Source organism: Canis lupus, chromosome 6 (assembly GCF_003254725.2).
Source record: "Canis lupus dingo isolate Sandy chromosome 6, ASM325472v2, whole genome shotgun sequence".
NCBI lineage: Eukaryota > Metazoa > Chordata > Mammalia > Carnivora > Canidae > Canis > Canis lupus.
Genome location: NC_064248.1, coordinates 26,515,416 through 26,538,252, shown reverse-complemented (window position 1 = coordinate 26,538,252; position 22,837 = coordinate 26,515,416). Strand labels below are relative to the sequence as shown.

General features: G+C 42.9%; 1 long non-coding RNA gene across 2 annotated transcripts in view; it reads right to left on the bottom strand.

The window, feature by feature from the left end:
• Positions 1 to 22,837, bottom strand: part of LOC112640327 (uncharacterized) — a 389,014-nt gene that overhangs the window by 96,691 nt on the left and 269,486 nt on the right. For both annotated transcript variants that reach the window (XR_003123978.3, XR_007411029.1), the window contains exon 5: positions 3,567 to 3,665. This is a non-coding gene — a long non-coding RNA (uncharacterized LOC112640327). The remainder of the gene's footprint in view (positions 1 to 3,566; positions 3,666 to 22,837) is intronic.

Here is a 22,837-nt window from a genome sequence, read left to right as displayed (position 1 = left end):
GGAGTATTAATTGTACCTCCTGTGTAAGATTACTCTTAGGATTGATTGAAATGCCATGTGTGATTGTCCAGCACAGTGCTCAGCTCTTGGCAAATCCTTTGGTAACATTTTTGAGATCTGGTTTGGATATGCCAATCAACACACACACACACACACACACACACGCATGCACACACGCACACACACAAATTTCTGCATTTTTATCATACTCTCCCCTCTCTCAACTACTTTTTTCAAATAGAGATCTATTTGCTAAAATAAATTGAAATGGGTAAAGAATATGAGGCACAATTTATACTAGATATATCTGCAATTACTAACTCTGAATTAAACATATCCCTTCATGAATAATGAAGCAGAAATAGGCCAAAGGAAAAATGAGATAAGATCTTAAATCCATGTATTTTTAATTGCTTCATTATCTAAAATTTGCTATGAATAGCAGTGGATACAGTTTGCTGTTTAAAGCACAAAAAGAAATAAGAATTTTCAGCCAAATCACAAAAGGCTATCAAAAATTAATTTTGTGTGCTGTGATCATTGAAAATGTAAGTGATTTTGAGGCAGAGTGACATTAAAAATACCATTTATATGCTAATAATAAATGTATTTTCTTCATTTTGATGCAAAATAAATTTTATTTTCATTTTAATGAACTGTAATGAATTATAAGCTTTCTCTTTTTATCTTTGGGTAAAAGTTTGGGACAGATAGCTTAAGGTTGGCAGATGACAGGCAAAAGGTCTGAGAGGGAATGAAAGTGGGTCAGGTCCTGCCACCTGGTACTGACCTCCTAAACTGCATGGGAACCTCTGGAGCTGACGTGGTTTTCTCTAGGTTTTTAGAAATTTCTAACAGATTTACCTCAGAGGTAGCAAACTATCCATTTTGGTGCCATATTAGGAAAAAGGTATCTTTTTTTTTTTTTTTTTTTTAGGAAAAAGGTATCTATGAACTATATTGAATGGATCATCCTTTATTTCTTACATGGAGCAATATTCACATTCTGGAATTTGAAAGAAGAGCACAGTTATGTGACTCTTGGCATGCATATCACTCTCTGAAGGATATTTTTCAATAATATTTATTCTTTGCTGAAGCCTTACCCTTGCCTGGCACTTTGCTAAGTGTTTGATCTGTTCTTTGACCTAATCTTCATCATAGCCCTAAGCAGGTACGTCTTTTTTTTTTTTTTAAGGTTTTGTTTATTTATTTATGAGAGACACACAGAGAGAGAGGCAGAGACACAGGCAGAGGGAGAAGCAGGCACCCCGTGGGGGGCCAGACGCAAAACTCAATCCCAGGACCCCGGGATCATGATCTGAGCTGAAGGCAGGTGCTCAACCACTAAACCACACAGGTGTCCCCTATAATCCTCGTCTTACAGGTGAGAAACTTAAAACCCAAAGGAGATAAGCAATGTCACAGATTGTCAGTTGTGAATTTGAACTCATATCTGTCTTTGAGTTAAGTGCCATACAGTTACTTTATGTATAGTGTTGACTCCTTTAAAAAGAAGAAATAGGACATTAATGTTTAACCCAAATAAAGGAATTGCGAATGGTAACATTTCAGGCATCAGTGAAAGAAATGCTGGGGGGAGGGGAGGGATGGGAAGAAGGACATGGGGGTGCCCTGAATTGTCACTGCCCATTCTGCCTCCAGGATGCAGGAACCTGCTGAGTACCTCACATGGGTCCTGACTACCATTAAAGACTGATTTGTTATTTTACTATATCTGAAAGGATGGAATGCTCGAGACTTCCACACATGCATGCGGGGCCATTGGCAGAAAATACCCAGAGCCCTACTCGGCTGAGAGGCCATTCATTTTTCATTGAGGGTCTGACATTATTCTCTGATATCTGACTTCTTTGAAGTGAGGAGCCAAGTTTCCAAATCCATTTCTGTGTTCCCCGCACCCCTTACTCTTAGATCTCGGATTGCCTTTGCTGACTTGGTTGTTGATGCTAATTCCCTTTAACCAGGGTCTCTTTAAGTGGGACTTTGTGAGTTATAGAGCAGTAATTCACCCCTTCAGATCTAGTGGACCCAAGGCCATAGGCCGGCTCCCATTAAATGGAAAGGTCTGAATTATTATCCTATAATTCACCTCTTGGAAGTGTCTTAATTCAATTACACTGTGTCCCTGAATGACTATTAAAAGAAATAGAGAAAGGGTTCTGGATCTTTTTTGTTACAATCCAAAGTAATTTGCAGTGCCAGAGAGTTCTTCCTCTCAAGTTGTTAGGAAATTAAACAGAAAGATGAAAGTAAAGAGCCTCTTATCACTGGCAATGTTACACTGTAGACAATCAGTCGAGTTTTAGCCAATGGAAACATGGCAGGGGTCACAGCAATCAAGTGTCTTTTCTGTGACCAAATAAACCCTTTTGATTTATATCTTCTCCCCCTTCCTTCCCATTTTTGAACTGTTCTCCTCATAAGTTTAAGACTGATGCTCTCTTCTGTTATAACCCACCCCTTAGGACAACATAAGACTTTGTATGATAAATGCAGATGACTAAGGCTTGGGGACCTCATTAGCTTCAACAGAAGCAAAGATAATCCAATGCTGGCAACAACCAAAGAATATCTGAGATTCCCTTGGGTCTTGGTTTGGGTTCTCCCAGAAGCAAACCCCGAGACAAGGACTTATACAAGCCTCGTTGAAATGAGAGGGAAAAGTAGTGAGATTGGGGAGGGAAAGATGCTAGTTCTCAGCGTATCAGGTGGGATGCTCCTACAGGCAACCAGAGGCTCAGTCTTGCTGGGGAACCCTAGAGAATGGTGTGGAACAGAGCAGTAGGGAGTGGCAGAATTTACCCAGCTTCCCTCAGGCACAGGTGGAGAGCTGCTCAGGAAAATGATAAATTGGCCAACTTTGTCCCTGCTTTCCTCATGCACTTCGGGAGTCTAGGATTTGACCATCCAATTGCCTGTGTTCCACTTCACTTCCATGGATATGGTCAAAAACTATAAAATGCCTTTCTAAAGCTCAGAAATACTCATCCTCAGCTCCAAGCCACATCTATTGGTCAATAAAGAGCACAGATAAAAGCTTGCAGGTTCCCAGGCTCAAATCCTATCATGTGATCATGAGCAGTTACTACTGTAAGACTCAGGGTTTTTTGTTTATTTGGTTTTTTAAGATGTTGTTTATTTATTCATGAGAGACACAGAGAAAGAGAGGCAGAGACATAGGCAGAGGGAGAAGCAGGCTCCCTGAGGGGAGCCGGATGTGGGACTTGATCCTGGAGACCTGGGATCACGCTCTGAGCCAAAGGCAGATGCTCAATCCCTGAGCTCAAACCCTTGGGTATCCCCAAGACTCAGGTTTCTCATCTGCAAAATGGAGGCAGTCTTTCCCAAGGTGCTGTAGGAAACCGCCCTTACCTTAGTAGGATGCCTAGTACACAAATGGCCACTATGATCCAAGGAGATTAATGGGGCTTCGCTTTGGGGGTACATAGGAAAACCATTTCTCCAAATTGGGCAGGTCTTTAATTCACTACCCCTCCTTCTTAACCTGGTCTGTTTCTAACTTTCTGGATCAATTTACTCACATATGCAGAAAACAGATGGCTCCCAAGAATCTAAGTAGAGATCGTCCTCTGGTGACGCACAAACCACCTGCAGGCAACATATATGGTTTTGGCGACATCCTGCAAAGAATATTAAAATGAATGAACGTATTTAAAATTTCCGATATCTATCAAAATGTCAAAAGGTCTTGCCACGCTGGGTCCGACTGCCATTCTGCAGCATTGGCTGGCTGTGAGGGACAGATGCTTCCAGCCTGGGTGACCCCCCCTCACTCACCCCCAGGGGCTCCCAGTTCCCACCACTCCCTATTTTAACAGCCTGCTTTATGCCTTCCCATTACCTGCCTGGCCTCTGTAAGGCATTTTTGAGTTTAAAACTTCGGTTCCAGCTCTTCCGACCAAAAGCAGTCGCTCTAGACATACTCCCGCGTAACAACAAAAGTCTATCCAAAGTGATTTATCTTTTTTACTTCATTTTAATGAAGAAAAAGGCTATTGAAATGTGAATCATATAATCAGCTATGGATAGAGTATGCAGAAGGATGGATCTTGCTGCTGCTTAGGACCTACTAATGGAATGGTTCAGGTTTAGAATAGGAAACTGTGCTTCACCAGCAAGAATTAGAGAACCAGACTGGGCAGTCGTGGCACTAAACAAGCCAACAGGCACAAAGCTACGCTCCTGGAGTGTGCAGCCCACAGAGATGCCATAAGGCCGGGCCCGCGCTGTAGACTAATAGCCTTGTAATTGGCTGATCTCCATCAGCCTCTTGTGAACAGGACATCTTTTGTACCTGGGGTGGTTGCAGACATGGAAATGAGGGGCTCTGGGTGGTGACTACTTAATAGAGAGGAGTGCTGGGCACGTGGTGGAGAATCGCTTCCTCTGAAGCATAAATAGGGCAACGGGTCGGCCTTGTGAGGTCTTGGGGGAAGAGGGCCATCCCGGGGCCTCCGGCCCATCTGCTCACTTTAAGAAATTTGCTGACCTCATCAACAGATTCCATCCACATGGGCATGTTCTGTTTCACACAGGATTTCCCAACCTCCCTTGCCGACATTTGGGGCTGGGTCATGCTTTGTCGCTGGGGGCTGTCCTGCACCTAGGAGAATCTTGGCGGCACCTGTGGCTCTGTCTCCACCTGTGTGCTACCCACCAGGAGCAGCCCCTCCCCGATGTGCAACCACAAGTACCTCCAGACACCGCCAATGTCCTCTGGGAGGCAAAATCGCCCCCAGCAGTGAACCACTGGTGTTAGCCTGTGCAGCATTTAGCAATTTTTGCAAATTAGTGGACTCTCTTTTAAAATTAAGGAATCGCACTTTAAATCTTAATTTCTGGGGACACCTGGGTGTCTTAGCGGTTGAGATTTTCTGTCTTTGGCTCAGGGTGTGATTCCGGGGTCCTGGGATAAAGTCCCATATTGGGTGCCCTGCAAGGAGCCTGCTTCTCCCTCTGCCTATGTCTCTGCCTTTCTCTGTCTCTCATGAATAAATAAATAAAAATCTTTTTAAAAAAGAAAAGTTCAGATGAGTTAGCCATATAGAGTCTAGTCCCTTCCCTCTACATCTGAGCCTCTGTTACCCCTCTAATTCCACCTTCTGTACTTCTGCCCCCCACCAAGTCCTCCTGTCTGCTCACTCTCCTCCAGTCACACAAGTTCTTTTCCAGATGTGCTCCTACCTCAGGGCCTTTGTACCTGCTGTTCCTGCCACCTAAAATGTTTTCCCCCCAGATGTGAGGAAAGTGCCCTTCACTTCCTTCAGGTCTTCACCCAAGCATCACCATCTTGGTAGGGGTCTTCTGTGGTCACTCCACCTACAATTTCATTACCTCTCCTTCCCAAATTCCCTACCCACCCCTATCCCATTTTCTTTTTTTTATTTTTTTTAAATATTTTTATTTATTTATTCATGAGAGACACAGAGAGGGAGACAGAGACACAGGCAGAAGAAAAAGCAGGCTCCATGCAGGGAGCCCGATGTGGGACTCGATCCCGGGACTCCAGGATCATGCCCTCAGCCAAAGGCAGATGCTCAACCGCTAAGCCACCCAAGCATCCCTTTATTTTTTTTCATTAGCATTTATCTAACAGGATATAAAACATCCATCTTTACTTAAAATCTTGATAGTTTGTTCATCATAGATATTTTTGCATTCATTTTATTTTTTTAAGATTTTATTTATTTGAGAAAGAGAGAGAGCATGAATGGGGGAGGGGCAGAGGGCGAGAGGGAGGGGCAGAGGGGGAAGAAGAGGGAGAAACAGACTCTGCGCTGAACAGGAGCCTGACTTGGGGCTCAATCCCAGGACCCTGAGACCCTGACCTGAGCCAAAGTCAGCTGCTTAACCAACTGAGCCACCAGGGGCCTCTGCATATTTATTTTTATCACCGAGTTTTTGCCATCCTCCCTTAACTTTTGCAAAGTACATGCTTAATTTGTCTCATCCTAGTCCTAGCTAAGGCCTTACATATGTTGACTTATTAATCTTGCTTATTGTGTGTCTACCTCCAGCACAACGTAAGTTCCATGAGGACAAGGCTTTTTATCTACTTTGTGTACTGCATGGGATTTGCGCCTGGTATATAGTATGTGTGTGATACATAATTAACGAATGAATGAATTCCTGCCAGGCAATACTTACCTAGAGCTGAGATTCACTATCCCAGTTTTATTCCTAAATCCATTCATTCATTCATTCATTCATTCATTCATTCATTTTGCAAACATACAGGACACCTACTAAATGCCAGGCATTGTGCTGGGTCCCAGAAAGGAAGAGGTGAGTGAGTTCCTTCTGTCCTAAAGCTTAGGGTCTGATGGGGGCCAATTACAATATAGAGAAATAAGTGCTGTGATAGAAACAGAAAGGTTAGAACTTTAAAATATGAATTGGAGGGGGAGTTACAAATCATCACAGTGGAAGTAGACAGCACAGAAGGTTTCCATCAGCAGTGTACATACTTCGCAAAACCAAAACTTTCCTCAAAGATCCAGAGACACAGTCCATATTTCCCATATGTATTCCACAAATATGTACCGCGTATCCAGTAGCTGCAAATCACTCTTGTAAACCCGAAGAATACCACGGCAAGAAAGTCAGAGGCAAACATAAAATAATAAATTCCAAAATTTCTATTTAACTATTATAAGTGGTCTGAAGAAGATGTAAGGAGTATCAAAAGAGCTGGAAAGTGGAACCCATCTTAGACTAGAATTAGTGAAGCTTCACTGAAGAGATAACATTTGAGCCCTACAAAAAGGAGCTGACAAAACAAAAAATGCAAAGGAGCGAGGCTGTTCCAGGTAGAGAATACAGTAAGTGCAAAGGCCCTGAGGTGAGAAGGAACTAACAGCAAGTCAATGGCACTGAATTGCAGACTGCAAGGTCAGAGTGGAATGTGGTGGAGAAGGACAGGTAGGCAAAGGGTAAGGCACACAGGATGCTGTGAGCATGTTAAGCACCCTGCACTTTATCCATGCGGACTGAGAAGGGAAATTATCTACCCTCAGCTTGGACACTGAGAACCAAAACTACATCCTGCTGTCTACTTGAACATGAATTTGTGCTACTCCTCTACTTTATTAGCATGGCTCCTCCCCTACCCCCAAGTCTCCGGCCCAGGGAAACAATCTGATATTCACTATAAGAACATAAGAAATACTCATCAACTCTTTGTACCGCTACCAAAGGAAATTTGCCAATGGAAAAATACCAAGTTTATACTCTAAATATTTCTAATCCCTTGCCTCAAAATCCACACCTTAGTGTATCTACCAACCCCGAGCTATTGATTATCCTCACCTAATCCTAACCAGGCCCCCACTTTGAAAGACCTAGTCTTTAACTTCTAAGTCTTCTGACCTTCCTTCCCCTCATCTGAGATCCTGCCATTACATGAGGAGGGGTGCTTCCTTACCACCAGAAGTAATCAACTCATCTTTGTCTTAACAAGAGGTGGGTTGCATTAGTGATATTAGGGAAGAGCTTCAGACAGGAGCCGTGGAGGGAATGTGAAGGGAAGTGACTAACAGGTGTATTGAGTCTGCCATAGAGTGAAGTCCAGAGAACATCTAAAAAGAGAACGCTACTTGGAAATGGCATCTGGTCTTTCTTGGCCACCTTTATGCTATCTAAACAATCAGAAAAGAGCAGACAATGCCAGTGGGGGAGAAAGAAAACAAAAACCAGACAGGAGGCCTTGGTCAAGGGGAAGGAAATCCAGGAACAATGCCACCACACGCACTGCCATGCTTCTCTGCAGCAGAATCCAGGCTCTGAATCCTTTAAAGATGGTTTTCTTTTTTTAAAGATGTTTTTAAGTTGCTTTTTTAACCTATACACTGGAAATTGCACAGGTATCGTTTTGTCTTTAATCAAGTGAGATTGCACTATAATTTTGTTTAGTCATTAAAATGTTCTATAGCAAATCTTGTCAACAAGAGCCATTTAAAGGATTTTAATCAGTCTTCGTCAATCTTGAACAAGGTAGCAGTACAATATTTGCAACAAGACAAGTGGGATGTGAGATGCCCAAGACAAGCAGCCTGAGCATCCCGAATCCATTGCTGAGAGCTGTTTCTGCTCCACTTGCTTTTTTTGCTGTTCAGAGTTGCCAGTTTTCACATCCATCACCATGTCCAACTTAGCTTATACATAATAAAAGTCAGTCCAAAAGGTCTTAAGGCGTACATGTATGTGTATAGGTGGGGACAGGAAGGCAGAAGCCATGAATGGGTGGTATTACCCACAAGGCAGGCAGTTACTCCCAATGGATTTAGTTTTAAAAACAAGAATCATCCCTTATGTGTCTTTGTCTCACAGAAGATGCTATAATCCATGCAAAGCCTCTAAGGATTAGGGACCCTTGAGCAGAAGGGAAAGCCCAGAATGTGCTGCTGGAAGTGGAACATCTTATAAGGCATCTCTCAGATTAAATGTCCAGCCCAGCCCTCTCTCCTGAATTTTATGATTTCAGGCATCCATTCACATCTGTATCTGCTGGGATTCTTTTGGCAGCAATAACAGAAATCCCAACGCAGACTGTCCTACATGATATTTTATTTTATTTTTAAAATAAATTTATTTTTTTATTGGTGTTCAATTTACCAACATACAGAATAACACCCAGTGCTCATCCCGTCAAGTGCCCCCCTCAGTGCCCGTCACCCATTCACCCCCACCCCCCGACCTCCTCCCCTTCCACCACCCCTAGTTCGTTTCCCAGAGTTAGGAGTCTTTATGTTCTGTCTCCCTTTCTGATATTTCCCACACATTTCTTCTCCTTTCCCTTCTATTCCCTTTCACTATTATTTATATTTCCCAAATGGATGAGACCATAGAATGTTTGTCCTTCTCCGATTGACTTATTTCACTCAGCATAATACCCTCCAGTTCCATCCATGTTGAAGCAAATGGTGGGTATTTGTCGTTTCTAATGGCTGAGTAATATTCCATTGTATACATAGACCACATCTTCTTTATCCACTCATCTTTCGATGGACACCGAGGCTCGTTCCACAGTTTGGCTATTGTGGACATTGCTGCTAGAAACATCGGGGTGCAGGTGTCCCGGCGTTTCATTGCATCTGAACCTTTGGGGTAAATCCCCAGCAGTGCAATTGCTGGGTCGTAGGGCAGGTCTATTTTTAACTCTTTGAGGAACCTCCACACAGTTTTCCAGAGTGGCTGCACCAGTTCACATTCCCACCAACAGTGTAAGAGGGTTCCCTTTTCTCCACATCCTCTCCAACATTCCTACATGATATTTTAAAAGAAACAACAGGCCCAAAATGGAGTCACTTGTGCTAAGCCCCACAGCCCCAGCCAAGACTTAACATGGGACCTAACTACAGTTTCAGGCTCCTCCAGGAATGTAACCTTTAACCAGTCAAATTAGAATTACCTAGTTAGCACTAGGGACGACATCTGCCTGATAGACCCCTGTCTTTCCCCAAAGCAAGGTGACCTTGCTGAAATAATCTTTGCCAGAAACTTCCTTTCTTGGGGCTCCTGGGTGGCTCCGTCAGTTAAGCATCTGTCTTTGGCTCAGGTCATGATCCCAGGGTCCTGGGATCGAGTCCTGCATTGGGATCCTGTCTGTAGAGAGACAGCTTCTCCCTCTGCCCTTCCCCACCACTCGTGCTCCCTCTCTTTCTCTCTCCCTCCCTCAGATAAATAAATAAAATCTTTAAAAAAAAAACCCACAAAGACATAAAGAAACTTCCTTTGTCTTCCTCATTTTGCCTATGAAAGCCTTTCATTTTGTACAGCTCCTCAGAGCTCCTTTCTCTATCTGCTAGACGGGATAGAGAATCATGCTGCCTGATTCATGAATCGTTGAATAAAGCCAATTAGACCTTCAAATTGACTCGGTTGAATTTTGTTTTTTTAACAAGGATAAGAAAGCAGTTTATCAAATTTTCACTTAGACGTCCCACCAGAATTGTCGGCTGAATGGATCTAAATAAAGTCTCATGAGAGAGTCTGCATCATGTGGATTCTGGGACCAGACAGCCTAGGTTTCAAAATCCTGGCTCTGCTATTTACTAGTGGTGTGACCTTGAGGAAGCCACTCAACCCTCTGTGCCTCAGGCCTCCATTTGGAAAACAGGAATCATGATGGTCCCTCCATCACAGGTTAGCTGGGAAGGTCACGAGTGGATGATTGTAGCCTGTTTAAGAATGCTGCTTGGTACATAGTGAGCTCCATATGCATTTGAGTCTTATTTAAACCCTGAAAGTCACACCCAAACTTGATTCTTCTGGGATTCTCATCTCAGAAAACAGCATCACCCTCCACCCAGACGCCATCACCAGACTAGGTTACATCCCACGGTGCTCTATGTATTTCCTTCTTCTAATACTTAGGACAAATCCAATCTTACATGGTTATTTGGTAATTATTAGTTTAATGTCCGTTTCTCTCTCCCACTCAATGCTAAGACCTAAGGCAGTTGAGATTTTGCATCTTGTTTATCAGTGGCTGGCACACAGTATTGAATGAAAGACAGAATAAAACAGTTGGAGGGCTCACGAACTGTTAACAATTAGAAACTCTTAAGAAGTCACAAAAATGGAAATGGATGACAACACAGAGGGTGTGATTTTGTGATTTATAATAAGAAATAGATCTTTTGCTCTTTGTCCCCATTTGGCATAGAGTTCCTGAAGCCATCATAATTTCCAAAGTGTGAAGAATGATCAAGGTGTATTTCGTTATATTAATGAAGTGGCTTTTGGGTGTGCCTAAGAATGGGGGCTGGTTGCCAGTAGATCAATGGTATGCTTAGACAGTCTTCTCCTCACCCTCAACTCCAAGGAAGGGAGAGGGACTAGAAATTGAGTTCAATCAGCAAAGGTCGATGAATTCATCAATCATGCCTATGTAATGAAGCCTCCATAAAAATCCAAAAGGATTGGATTGGGAGAGCTGCTGGGTTGGTGAACACATGCACAAATGGGGAAAGTGGCATGCCCAGAGGGGGCACGGAAGCTCTGGCATGGAAGGTCCCCCACACCTTGTCTTATGCATCTCTTCCATCTGGCTGTTCCTGAGTTACATGCTTTTATGATAAACTGACGATCTAGTAAGCAACATGTTTCCGAGTCCTGTGAGCTGCTCTAGCAAATGAAACAAATCCAAGGAGGGGGTCATTGGAACCTCTTACCTACAGCCAGTTGGTCAGAACTACAGGTAACAACCGGGGTTTGTAACTGGTGTCTGAAGTGGGTAGAAGGGAGCGGAGAGGGGGACAGTCTCATAGGACTGAGCCCCTAACTTGTGGGATCTGATGTAGATGGTGTCAGACTTAAGTTGAATTGTAGGACCCCCAGTGGACATCCAAGAATTCTTTGTTGGTGTGGATCTCACTCACACAGACACACACATACACCAGAATTGGTGACCACGAATTCTTTAAGGGTTAAAAGTCATTCATTGTTTTGCTTGATGACACAGTTAAGGAAGGTGGAAGATGTTGTGTGGATACAGCTAAGATTACCATTGTCTGGTCTGCTTGGCTACTTTTTCTTTAGGGTGATGGAAAAACAGTGTCTAAAAATGTGACTTGGAGTCATCTGACAGGTGGAGCTGGGAGAGGCTGGAGGGGAGCTGAGATGGCACACTTTCCAAAAGAAGAAGGCTGCCCAGAAGGTGCTGCTTCAGCATTGTGAGTCTTCACCATTCTTAAGCTAAGGCCATATTTCCAACTAGTTTCTGGGTGTCCAACCACATGTCCTTCAGATTCTCAAACCAAACGAGCCAAAGCTTGAGTCAGTCAACCTCTCCCCCAGATCTCCTTTTCCTAGGCTTATGACATTCACATTCACCTGATCACCCAGCACTAATCAAAGAAGTCATCCTGGATTCCACCCTTCTTCCTTCAGCATCCTCTGGCCCCATTCTCACTCCATCAATACTAAATTGGAAGGGAGATTAAGAGTTCTTCTTACAATTATCTAGATGGGAGGCGTGGAGAGTTTGCTACAGAGCTTGGCCCAAGACAGGGCCCCATATGTGAGTTCCCTTCTCTGCCAGACAGAACACCCTGTGCTTGTGGGCAGGGATCCACGAGCCAAGAAAGTCTGCATTATCCCCAAACTGGGCACCACAGCAAAGATGTCCGGGCCCAATTAAGCTCCTTTCCATTTGTTTATGGAAATTAAAAGATATTCCAGTTCCAGCCGTTATCTCCCTCAAAGCAGGCTAAGGAAAAAGACATCATCTTTGAGTTTTCTCTGCTTATCATATCTTCTTCAGCATCAGAGAGAGATCCCTAACTTGTGAAAAAGGTAATCCATTCCCTTTCCCAAAGTAAGGACTACACTGTCCTTAGGTGCACACTTGTCCAGCTTTAAGGACAATGAGCACCATTTTGCCTGCGTGGAGGACCAAACTCTCATCACTCGGGAATCTGGATATTCAGAGAGCCCCTTATGTGGGGTCCAGCACATGATCATGGTATAAAGACCAACTCTTGACCATGACCACAAAATCAACTCCCTACCTACTTGTCAGCCTCCTCCCTCTCTCTCTGGCCCTAACACACTCTGCTTTGGATACACGGCCCTTTATTTCTTTTCACTTCCCCCAACATGCCGTACTAACTGCCCCTCTACCTTCGCACAATCTTTCCTCTATCTGGAATGTTTACCTGGTGAGGGCCACGTTCCCTACACACCTCAGCAATAATATCACTTCATCCTGAACCTTCACTGACCTTCCCGGTGACATCAGCTCCTCTTATTACATGCGCTCCAAGGCTTGTGTACCTCCAATGGTTTAGATTTAGTTGTGTGATTCTTTCGCTTATGTCTGCCCCTCCCACTAGACTGCATTTCTCCGGACAGGAGTCTTGTCAATAGATTCCCATCTGAACACAAGAGGTATCCCCCAATCTTTTGTTTAATTACTATCCAGCAGTTTGCTAAGCACTGGACATGTGTACTTGGATCAGATACATACAGTCTAGTCTCAAGAAACCAACAGAGTAGTCGAGGAGATGACAGGAACACAGAAAGCTACAGAAGAGTGCCATTAAAATGTACAGGTCAGAAGAGGGGACTTTCTGAATTTTCTTTCTTTTTTTTTTAACTAGAAGGAATCATAAAAAGAAGAAATGTTAGATGAGCTGAACCTCAAATGCTAGATCAGATTTGCATCCACCTCGAAGAGGGAATGACAACCCAGAGGAGGATGGGACAGTAGGAGCAGGGAAGGTATAGGAGTGAGAACACAGAGCACTCAAAATCAAAGTGAGTGTGGACAATGTGGTGTGGACAGTATTCACTGCCAGCCAAGCACAGCGCTTCACCACCTAGAAGGCTCCCAAAGGGATTGGAAATGGAAGGTTGGCAGATGACCACAAAGCACCATTTTTTCAATGGTCAGGTTGGTGACCTCAATGCAGAGTTTTGATAGAGCTGAGAAGGAGCTCACTGCACGGGCTTGGAACTCCCACCTTCCCACCTCCCCAGGCTGCAAGAAAGAGCCTGGTCTGACCTAGTTTGGGTCTGAGCTTTTCATGAGTGTCCCCACCTGTTAATCAATAAGATCTTCAGCCCTGATGGATCCAATTAGCATTCCATTCCCTCAAAGAGGATTGAAGCAGGCAAGAGGCAGAGTGGATAAGGCAGGGGGGAAGGGGGCAGGGGCCAAGCGAGGGGAAAAGGAAATTACCTTGCCCTCTGGGCAGGGGCAATAATGGGACACAGAGTTGTGCTTCCTGTTTCTTCCACCAGATGCAACTTTCCCTCTTGACATAATTAACCTTTATTCAAGCCTCAAAAGCAAGCACAGACTTCACCTGTCACCTCTGAAAGCCTCCTCTTGCCTCTTTTGTTTTCATTTATGTGTTTATTGAAATATTTTTATCTTTTATGGCAAGACCATGTAACACAAAAGTTCTATTTCCTTAGCATTTTTTTTTCCCTCATAGCGAATTGTTTAGTGTACAGTATAGGCCCTATGTTGCAAAGATCTCCAGAGCTATCATGCCTCAATGAAGTGGCTTAAAAAAAAAAAAAAAAAAGGAAGCACAGGGCAGGTGTAGTGTGCAAGAGCTCTGTGGACCTCATGAGGGCTTGAGGACTGCCTCTTCTTAGGGCTGAGACCTGAGGCCTCTGCATGGGCACAAAGAGTTGTTGCCCTTGACTTCTTTGCTGAGGGGCCCAAGAAACCCTTCTTTCAAACAGAAGAAAGGCAGCTCCTACTGTGAGGCATGGCCCCTTTAAAACTGTCTGAGGCAGCAATAGCATTTTTGCAGCCAGCAGACCCTCCTGCCTGTTGCTGCCTCAGGACCAAATTCAGCCCAATGGACTCTCAACACTGGGACCCACCATCCCAGCCAGCGCCTACAAAGATACTCAGCCCAGATTTAGCCAGTTTTCTTCCTCACACCCCACACCTCCCTGCCCACCCTTCTCCCAGGTTTTGTTTGCATCTTTCACCATCATTGGGTTTTCTGCAACTTTGAGGTGAGGACTTGGGTCTTACTTACCTATACGTTCTCTCCCATACACACACAAAACGATTCACACCAAATTATGATTATTATTTTGCACAATCTAGGGCAGTCCTAATTATGCTGCTTAAAGCTGAGGGACCCCAGGCGAGTCACTTAGCCTTTGCTTTCACCATCTGCCCCGGTAGGCAGGCCTAATGATCTCATCTCCTAGGACTGTGGTGAGGATGAGCTGACACTAGGTGTGGGAGAGGTTCACGGTGAGAGGACAGTAAGGATCAGTGATTATTAGCAGGTGCTCAATCAGGATGTTTATCAAATGGAAGAGTTAACAGTCGTCCCTTCTAAGGGCTCCAAATGTGTTGTGTGTAAATGTTGAGCCCAGGATGGGGAAGAAGGAAGGGGAAGACAGATGGAAGCCTCCATCTCAACTGGAGTTGGGAGTTTGGAAGAACAGTGAGCAGAAAGAAATGGAGACATGTCAGTCTTCTTGGAAATCTAGGGCATTAGCTCATTTCCCTTTTAAAATAAAATAGGTCAGCTAAGTGAAATTGTATGCTCTGCCAAAGACATCCTCTGTGTATTTCTAAGTGTGAGTGTAAGAGAGGAAGAAAGAGAAAGGGAGAGAGACCCAGCTGGGGAGCTTTGAAGGGTAGGGATTTTCCTGTGAGTGTGTCCATATGACCAGTCTCCTTGTGGGACTTCACACTATTCCGACCTTCTCATGTGGGAATTACAGTCATCTGTACTGTACTGGGCACACAAATTATCTGTTACTGCTTTTATGTATGTGTGTGTTTCAGTGGGGGCATCCTAGTTAATAAAAGAGTCAAAGAGACCTGCCTTCAAACCCTAGTTCTGACACTCACTCTGGGTGATCCTGGACAATTTGCTCTAATTGCTTTGAGCCTCAAGATCTCAGTATATAATATGGAGTCAATATGCCTTTACGTTGGCCGGCTTTGGTGGGTATTAAGTTAGATTCATACCTATAAGGTGGGGTGCACAGAGGATGCTAAAAGCAGAAGGGAGGGGTTAGTGGCAGTAGCAGCTGGAAGCTGGAGCAGCAGTTGTAGTAATATAGCCCCAGCAGTACTGATGGTTCTAACAGTCATTAATAGCAGCAGTAGGAGTAATGGTGGTGGTAGTAGTAGGAGTCCTAATGGCAACATTTTCTTCCCTCTTCTTTTGGCTTTATTCTCTCACTGGTAAGTTTCTGGCATCTGATGCCATCCTAGGAATCCTGGACAACCTTCTCAATAATTGACCATAGAACAGGGACTCAGCAGAACTACAAGGTATGTTCCTACAGTCCCTCATTACAACTGAGCATCACATTAAGGAAACAGATGCTGCTTCATTGTACCCTGGCCTCTGGGTTATCTTCAAAAGATGCTGGGGGGCTGGTTACTGAAAAAAATTCTTCTCCATGGGCAGGTAACTTATTTGCAAGTCTGCCTTAAGCAATGTATCCTCTCATCATCTTCTAAAGGGTGGCAGTGACCTTGGCAAAAAATGTGTGTGTGTGTGTGTGTGTGTGTGTGTGTGTGTGTGTGTGTTAGAGCAGATCAGACCCTAGAAAGACAGAAGTGCTGAGTTCTTGAGCTTGAAATCCTCCCTGGCAGACAGCCGCTAACTCTAGTCAAGCGTATCCACTCTTGCAAGGCGATAAAACACTTTGAAAAACTGCCCGCCGTTCAACTGTGATCTCAAATCATTTTCTTTTCGCATTGATTCCTTGTTCAAACTTCCAGGGAAACTAATTCAAAAGAAGGTCAGTGTTTTAAAAGGGGGGCTTGTTATTTCCTGCACGTCTGGTTTAGGCTGTTTGAAGACAATAAAGAACATCAGGAGGTTTTAAGTTGTTTCCTTTCCACCAAAATCACTTTCAGTATGAAAACCACATGTGACCTCATACCCACACTTATTTATAAGCCTGTCTCTCCCAAACGTCTCTGGGAGGATAGGGCCAGCTGGACATGTTCCAGGGGCACCACTGTTTAAATGGAGATCACAGTGGTGATTTCTGGGTATGTACGACCCTTGCCACCAGCACCCCTGGAGAGCTGACTTCATTCCTTATGGGCACTGGTGGCAGAGCGTGAGTGGATCTGGAGGCTGTAGGAAACCTTATGTCTAGAGCCAGTGTTGTTGTCCTTGTTGTTTTCTTCCAACTAGAATTCAAGGAGACGTTTCTGGAAAGAGTGTGGTATGAAGAGTGCTCTTGTAATACCTTAAGTCAATTTCCAAGCCTTTGCTTAGGTCTCAGGAGCTCTGCCAGTCTGTCTCCAACAGAAGTAGTTTCACAAAAGGCTTCCAATATCCCTCTAGAAGCAGTCTGCACAGGGTAAATCCATGTCCAGCAAGGAACATATATCCTAGCCCAGAATCCCCCTTTGGATCAGAGCTCACTGAAGTTATGCTGCTTACTGGAACTTTCTTCTGACACCTTGAACTCTGAACCCAGGCTACAAGAACATGCCTGAGCTGACTCTCTGAGCTACATTTTCTTGACTCTATGGCAGTACTTGCTTGATCATTTCATCCTTAACAATCAACTGGAATTTGACTTCTGTGATTTGCTGAATTTCTACATTTCTTCTCTATCTGTTCATTCTCTTCTTTCCAGCAAGACTATTGGTCCAGGCTCTTTCTGTTCATCTCTGTCCCATTCAGCCCGCACCTACATGGCATAGGACCCCAAAGCTTGGCACTTTCAAACAATAACAGTGATTGCTAGAAAGGTTCTTGAAATGTCTAAGGGAAATTTCTATACCCAGCTAAACCATCAATCAAATGGGAGTCTACAAGAAAGACATTTTTTGACATAGAAAGATCCCAAATATTTATCTCTCATATTTATCTCACTCTTTCTTGTAAAGCTGCTAAATGGATATATTCCACCAAAAGGAAAGAATAAACAAAGAAAAAGAAGCAGAATCTAAGGAATCCAACATGGCAGACCAGCAATAGTCAGAACCAGAACAATACTGAGCTACAGACATAAAGAGTAAACCATCTAGTAGGAGTATTCAGAAAGATATCATCCGAGAAAAAGAATAGAACCTATAGATTATTTGGGACTGTGTCTGTACATTTGGAAAATCAGTGATGAGTATTAACACAGTAGTTGGGGGATTCAGAAGAAAAGAAACACATATAGAGGAAACTAAACATAATTCGGCCATGAACAATAATTTACATAGTCATAATCATATAGACACTACTACCGATTTAACCAAGCATTTTGATATAACTAAACTGAAACATAGTCAATTGAGACAATTCTTTTTCTTTGTGGGAAGAGAAGGTGGGGAGGTTGATTAAAGAGAGCCAAACCCTCAACCATCATAACCAGAAGCCCACAGGGAATTTATGAAACTCATGATTCTAGTAATAGAGGTATAAGCATATTATACAGGCATATGGAAGGATATACCCAAAGAAATAGCTGAAAAAGAATGAACAGTTATTTGTGGGGAGCTAGACTTAATCCATTTCACTACAGGCTTTCTTAAAATTTTTTTTTAAGTTTTTACTATGCACATATATTACTTTAATATAATGAAAAGAACAAAATGTAATGTTTGCTGTCAAAACCAGAAAACACAGAAAAATATAAAGAAGGGAATGCAAAGTACTCACAACCTCACAATCCTGAGATAACCACTATTCATGTTTTTCTGAATTTCCTTATAATCTCATTATGTGCAATTTAAAGAATTGATAGTTATACAATATTATGGTTCTCTTATTTTACATTATTTCCTCTAATATTATATCAGGGGAATGTTCTCAAGTCATTAAAACTGTTTAAAACATTATTTTAACATCTGCATTATAGTCCATTAGGTAGATTTATAATAATCTACCCAATCGGTCCTTTATTATTGGACATTTAGGTTCTGTCCAATTTTTCACTTTAATTTTTTTGAAGTGCCACAGTGAACATTTTTGTACATAAACCTCTTTCCTCATTTCTGGTTGTTTCCTTAGAAGTGAAATTATTGGATCAACAATGAGAAAAACAAATATTTAATGAGCAAAAAGCAGTGGAATTGTTATATGAACCTTAAAAAACCTTGCATAATTGTTATAGATTTTTTAAACACTACATTTAAAACATCTTCCTTGAGATGTTCACACCCTGGGGCAAGTCACATCTGCCAACTTTCAGGCAAAATGGCTAGACTGTGGTTGGAAAGGAATGCTTATTTAGACAATGACTTCTGCATTGAGAGATTACTGAGAATGGTGAGCATCATTAAATGATTTGCCCTGGAGCTTCCCCAGCTTCTCCTTCCATAAATTATCCCCAGAGAACATCACTGACTTGTCCAAATTCAGTGGCAGACCTGGGACTGGAAGCCTGGACTCCTTCCTGACTCCTGGTCTCATGCACACCACAGCATCACTTGAGGTGAACAGATGAGTAAATGCTTAACTCTTTCACGATCTTGACTGGTCCCTGACATTTAAAGATGGACTGATAAAACAGACCTCTCACCCTCAGCCCAAGAGTTGTGGGAGATATTGAATAATAATATTGAAAGAAACAAAAAAAATGAGTCACTGATGGCATCAGAATTTATAATTTCATGAAATGTGAGGAAAAGAAGACCTTATTCCTCATTTGGATTGTGGAAAGTCAATTTGACTTGAGGTTTGAATTTGAGAGAGAAAAAACTAGGGGCGCCTAGGTGGCCCAGTCAATGAAGCTTCTGACTCTTTGTTTCAGCTCAAATCACCATCTCAGGGGTCATGAGAGGGAGCTCCATGCGGGATTGTGCTCAGCAGCAAGTCTACTTAAGATTCGGCTCCTCCCTCTACTGGAGCGCATGCACTGTGCTCACTCTCAAATAAGTGCAGAGATCTTTTAAAAGGCAGGTGGGAGGAGGGGGCATCCGGGTGACTCAGCAGTTGAGCATCTGCCTTAGGCTCCGGGTGTGATCCTGGGGTCCTGGGATCGAGTCCCGCATAGGGCTCTTGCAGGGAGCCTGCTTCCCCCTCTGCTTATGTCTCTGCCTCTCCGTGTCTCTCATAAATAAATAAAATCATTTTTTAAAACAAATGAGTGAAAAAAAAAAGTTTCTTCGCCTCTTGTTTATAGAATGACCTCAGATTCTTTATTCTTTTTACTTGTACAAACATCGTATGGTAGCTGATTATTATTTTCCCCCCAGTCTCCCTTCTTTCTTGCCATGGAAATGGAGTATACTTTCCAGGCCCATTGATGTTGGGCCCAGTAATGTCACTGGCTTTAGTCAATATAATGTGGGCAAATGTGACAGTGTAGAGCCTAAGACTTAAGAGGCATCCTTAACTGTGTTTCTGATCACCCTTCTTGCACTGCTGTCATCAGCCACGAAAGGATATGTGCAAGGGTATACACAGACCAAGCTCAGTTTGCATCCTGAAGCACTGCTATCCCAGCCAAACCACAGACTGAGAAGTAAAACAAGAAAAGTAAATTTATATAATGAAAGAATATATCATTAATACTGTTGTAAAGCAATGAGATTCTGAGGTTGTCGTGCAGCATGGATACAACTGATTAATTACATTCTGAGATTGTCCCATATTCTGTGTGTTGGTGCAATTCTCAGAAAGAACATGTTAATGTAATGTTACACAAAGAAGTAACAGTGATTTTCTCGGGGTGCCTGCGTGGCTCAGTCAGTTAGGTGCCCAACTCTTGATTTCAGCTCAGGTCATAATCTCAGGGTGGTGAGATTGAGCCCCACATCAGGCTCTGTGCTAGGCATAGACTCTGCTTGGGATTCTCTTTCTCTCTCTCCATCTGACACCATCCCCCCTCCACCCCCCATACATGGTCTCCCTCTCCATCTCTCTCTCTCACATAAATAAAATATTAAAAAAAAGAATGATGATTTTCTAGATTATAAACTGCTTTAAAATCAACAGAGTATTTTCTAACACACTGTTTCATTTCATTCTCACAACAGAATATGAAGCCCACAGAGGGGGTATGCCTGGGTGGCTCAGTGGTTTAGTCCGAGATCCTTTGGCCCAGGGTGTGATCCTGGAGTCCCGGGATCGAGTCCCATATCAGGCTCCCTGTGTGGGACCTGCTTCTCCCTCTGCCTGTGTCTCTGCCTCTCTGTGTCTTTCATGAATAAATGAATAAACTCTCAAAAAAAAAAAAAAATGAAGCCCACAGAGGGGCACCTTGGCTGGCTCAGTCAGAAGAGCATATGACTCTTGATGTTGGGGTCATGAGTTCAAGTCTCACATGGTGTGTAGAGATTAAATTTTTAAAAAGAAACTTAAAAAAGAAAGAATATGAAGCTCACAGAGGTAATATGACTCAAACAAGATCACACACCAAGAGTAGGACTGGGGCTCGGACACAAATCAAATCAGTTAAGAGAACACCCCCTACATGCACCACGACAAACAATGATACAAATGGTCCAATGAAATCAAATCATTAAGACATTGCCAATGAGTACCCTTCAGGGAATTACCTCGAGTGGGAGCAGAAAACAAGGAGAATGGCGTGATGTGGTGAGAGAAGTGGATTTTCATTGGTAGCCACTTCTTACATTCCTCTGCATTCAGGGAGCAATCTGACAAGTCAATGTTATTTGAAAAGCAAACCTTGCATTTCCGAGGGAAATTCTTCCCTTGTGACATCGTGACATCCTGCATATAGCTCTGTGGCCACATAAAACATCGCAGTAAACAACTCAATATATATTTCAAACGTTAATTGCCTTCCCAGACCTTGGAATTTCTCACTGAGCTCACTCGCAAGTTTTATTGAGGGCATAAAATTTATTGTGTTGACATACCCTTTAAAGCGCTGAATTCATCAAGGCCAAACCAAGCCTGGATGACATTACGGAGGGTGAGTCAAATATTTTTATTGCAAGTTTTGTTCCACACTTCTCTTTTACATCACAACCCAAATTAAGCCACTGGAAAAAAAAAAATGCCAACACTTTTTAAGAGAAACGTAATCATCCTTTTCCAGGCATATTTGCAGAGACCTGGAATGAAGCCACATTATCTACTCCAAAGAAGTCTGGGCCTCAGCGAGCAGACAAAGCGATGAGAGACATGTTTGAAAAGTCTCGGTGTGGTAACCCAGAGTCAGAGAGGCCCCTTGAGATTCTTGGATGAAATGATGAGCTTCGAGACTTTGTCATAGGACTCTCTGATTTATTTACAGAGAAGTTTATTGTTACATGACACCTATAATTGTTCAAAATTTTGTCTCTAAGAGGCTTTGCTTGCAACTTACATGTGGACGTGCCAGGTAGAGAGAGCATCTTAAAATACAAACAACTCCAAAAGATAAAGAAAAAGCCTAACCTTCTGTGAAGGGCTTAGCAGAGTGAAGAGGGAGATGGAAAGAGGGAACAGGATGCTTCGTATAGTAGAATATGTATAAATGGTCCAACAAAATTAGATTGTAAAATGTTGACAATAAGTACCATGCGGGGGTAATAAAAAAAAAAAAAAAACACTAGGGAAAAGCAGAGTGGGGCACCTGGGTGGCTCAGTGGTTGAGCGTCTGCCTTCAGCTTGGGTCGTGATCCCAAGGTCATAGGATGGAGTTCCACATTGGGCTCCCCACAGAGTCTGCTTCTCCCTCTACCTGTGTATCTGCCTCTTTCTGTGTGTCTCTTATGAATAAATAAGTAAAATCAGAGAGAAAGAAAGAAAGAAAGAAAGAAAGAAAGAAAGAAAGAAGAAAAAAGAAAGAAAGAAAAGAAAGAAAATGAAGAAAGAAAGAAAAGAAAGAAAGAAAAAAAGAAAAGAAAGAAAAGAAAAGAAAAGAAAAGGAAAGAAAACAAAAGAAAAGAAAAAAAAATAGAATACCAGAGAGGCACCTGCCTCCCAGGGTCAAAAATCAGAAGTCACATATAGTTTCACTGCCTTATTTACTTAAACACAAATGTTTATTAAGAACTCTGAAGCCATGGGCACCTGGGTGGCTCAGTGGTTGAGCATCTGCCATCAGCTCAGGTTGTGATCCTGGGGTCTTGGGATCGAGTCCTGCATCGGGCTCCCTGCAGGGAGCCTGCTTCTCCTTCTGCCTGTGTCTCTGCCTCTGTGTGTCTCTCATTAATAAATAAATAAAATCTTAAAAAAAAAAAAAAAAAAAAAAAAAGAACAACTCTGAAGCCAGACTAGCTGGGTTCAAATCCTGACTCATCCATGTCCATGTGATATCACTTTAGGTACCTTATCCCTTTTCACAGTTTTGCATCTATAAAATGATGACATAATACTATTTCCATAGGGTTGTAACAAAGGTAAAGAAAGTTAGCGAATATACAACACATAACATGTTA